A 3218-nucleotide genomic window follows, 5' to 3' on the forward strand; every position below is an offset into this window, starting at 1 on the left:
CCACCAAGTCATTACTTGTTCAAAAATAGTCATGCATTCTCTTTATTGGTTGAGGCGAAGGCGGGAAAGTATAAATTTAATACATTTCAAGCTGGAGGTCACCAATGGTGAGTGCTGAAACTTATTAAACTTTCATATAATTGCATCACTATCTAATTCCATTAGTATTTTATATATGTATTGTAACAGGAGATTGGTACTTTATCCGAGTGGAAACAAAAGAGAAATGGAAATGGTTACATCTCCTTATAATTGGAAATTGAAAACACAAACAATATCTCTCTTAATTGGTAAGTTAATGTCGATTTTAAGTTATTTGTGTTCGACCAGACTGGGGACCATTACTTGGCCATTAAAGGTTGATTGCTACCCTTTAGAATGGAGTTTTATTTTAATTCTGTATAATATGTTATTACGTTTGGTGTTCTATATATTTTATTTGGCTATTATATACAGGAATTCAATGGTTATCCTAAAAGAGATTCCAGGTGCAAGGATACACATTTATCTGTATTTCTGGAGCTATCTAAGCCCCATATCAACTTCTACCCAAGCTTGAAGTATTTGTGAAATACAAGCCAGGACTGAGGAACCAACTCAAATCTGATCACTTGGAAATGATATGTAAACTCCGTATCTCTAACTTTCTTCATTTTTTTTTTCTCTCTATTGCTGGCTTGTAATTTATAGTAAATAGAAATTTTGACTGAAAAAAATTCTTTTATATAAATAAGGAAATTATGTCTTAAAATTTACTTTTTTTTAACTTTTATTCATTTTGTCAATCCTAATTTTTCTTATCACTTTGATGCTCAATTTTTAAAATTTAGTTAAGGGTTAAATTATACCAGCAGTCACTCAACTTTCGAAAAATAATAAAACGGTCTAGCCCTTTTCCGTTACAAATGTAATGGAGCTACTGTTTTTTATTACAAACTTAACGGAGCTACGTTTTCCATCCTCCTATCACTACTTTCCCATCCCTCTCCCTCTTCCCCACCATATGTATTGCTATTGGACTCAGTCTTGTTCGAGAACCAAGTGGCAATCCCAGCAGCTATGGCCTCGGTACCTGGCTCTTTGTGGTTCAAAATTCCTTCTGCCATTGTAACATTGGCAACAGCTTCAACTGGAGTTCCTCTATATCAACACTTTCAACATCAGGGGAAAATATTGAAGTGAAAATGGATGAACATTAACATGGATTTTCATTTCACCCACTGGCAGTTTTCAACACTTTCAACCGTTTTCGACATTAATAGGTGGAGTGTGTCAAAGGAGCATTATTGCTCCTCTCAAATGTTCCATACTGTAATGTTGGGGTTTTGGCAGCCCCTTGTATTGGTTGAATCATCAGCAGCAAGCAGGGCAAGGCAAAAGCCAACATTGCTTTGGTGAACTTGTCACCCTTCAATTTTTTGGGAGAAGCAAGTCCAGACTGCAAAAATCGAGAAATAAATAAAGTAAACACCAAAGTCGGACGAAATCTGGGAAGGCGCAAGTGATGACGAGGGTGATTTCAGACTTCTTTAAGCTGAGCCTCGTCATCAACGTTAGATCTCTCAACATGTTTATGGGAAAACAAATGAAGGAGAAAAAAAAAGGGTTCCTAGATCTGAAACAGAGTGATAATAGATTTTTTTTTCCTGTTCAGGCAAGGCTATACCCAAAGGAAGGAAGGAAAGCCCTAAAATAGCAAGTGAAAAGGTAACAGAAGCTCCATCATACAAAAACACAGAAAATTAAACCCCAAAACAAGGGCTTCAGCCATTGGGTCATTCACCTAATGCGCTAATTAAACCAAGTGAATGCCAATGGAATAGTAAACCTCTCACAGCCTCAAAAAATAGAGATAGGGATAACCCAGGCCTCAAACAAAAAGGACTGAGAAGAGATGTTAATAATTACCTTATGAAGCTGAGAGAGGGTGTTGCTCTTAATGGCATTGAATTTGAATATCAACATATTCAAAGTAACTCTGTTAAAGGCCCTGAAAGTAAAAGATAAGAATATGAAGGGAAGATTTAACAATGGTGGGGAAGAGGGAGAGGGATGGGAGAGCAGTGATAAGGGATGGAAAATAGCAGTTCCATTAAGTTTGTAATAGAAAACTGTAGCTCCGTTACGTCTGTAATGAAAAAGGGTTAGTGGTGATTATTTTGTTATTTTTCGAAAGTTAAGTGATTGTTTTGTTAGCTACTTCAAAGTTGAGCGACTATTGATGTAATTTACCTTTTAGTTAATTTGCTTTATTTTGAATGGAAAATTTGACTAAACCATTAAATTTTTAATGGCGTTGACGTGTCCGCTCATATGGTACTTTATATTCACTTTGTTAACAACATAAATAACTTTTTAGAAATATATAAATATTTTTGAAATTTATTAAATTTTAATATTTTAAGTAAATCAATCGTAACAATTGTAATATCAAATTTAATTAGAATGAACATTGTTTAATTGTAGATGATGAGTTTCAATTATTTACTCTTATCTATATAACTTTTGTGATTATCATATTTACCAAAAGGGTTGATTTAGAGAACAAAATGTATAGATTTTCTTTTCAATAGTATCGAAATTTAAGTTTGTTGCCATGTATATGTTATTATGTTTGGCATTTTATAAAACGTTCTTTAGCTACTTATAGTATAGGCTCTTTAACTTTTTTTTTTTCTTTTTACAATTTTCTTACAGGTGAAAATCAGTTTATTTATTCCCAAACAAGAGGGATGTATGGTGAAACATAGTGTTATGAGTTAAATGAAATTCTAACCGAATGAATGAAAAATAGGTAAATGAATAAGCTAAAAGAGGATTTAACATGATAAAGTGTTTTAAAAGTATAACGTTTAGTAGATTTACCTCAAATGATAATAAGGAAATTGGATGATTCAAGTGTGCTCTAGATCAAATGGATGAAAACGAAGTATATGGTTCATATAAAGAATATATGCTATCAATGTAAATCTTAAATGTGAATTTAATAAGGTGATAGGTTAACAAACCATAAAAATGTAAGTTGAGATTAATGTAAATAAATTCGTTAATAGAATTAAATTGTGGCTTGAATGAATTTGAAAAGACATGTTTAAGAAGGGTTCAACACTAACAAAGCATAAGGTTTATCTATTGATACTTACTGAGCCTTTTAAGCTTAGGCGTTAGTGGTTTAAAACGTGTAAGTGTTGGGTTCGACAAGAAGATTAAGGTCTAAG

At 32.9% G+C, this 3218-nt stretch overlaps 1 long non-coding RNA gene across 1 annotated transcript; it reads right to left on the bottom strand.

The window, feature by feature from the left end:
• Positions 1–808: 808 nt before the first annotated feature.
• On the bottom strand, positions 809–2099 carry LOC108473176 (uncharacterized). Its single transcript, XR_001869675.2, has 2 exons — positions 1909–2099; positions 809–1438 (listed from the first exon to the last, which is right to left on the bottom strand). It is a non-coding gene; the product is annotated as an uncharacterized LOC108473176 (long non-coding RNA).
• Positions 2100–3218: the final 1119 nt, after the last annotated feature.

This window comes from Gossypium arboreum, chromosome 11 (assembly GCF_025698485.1).
Source record: "Gossypium arboreum isolate Shixiya-1 chromosome 11, ASM2569848v2, whole genome shotgun sequence".
NCBI classification, from domain to species: Eukaryota; Viridiplantae; Streptophyta; class Magnoliopsida; order Malvales; family Malvaceae; genus Gossypium; species Gossypium arboreum.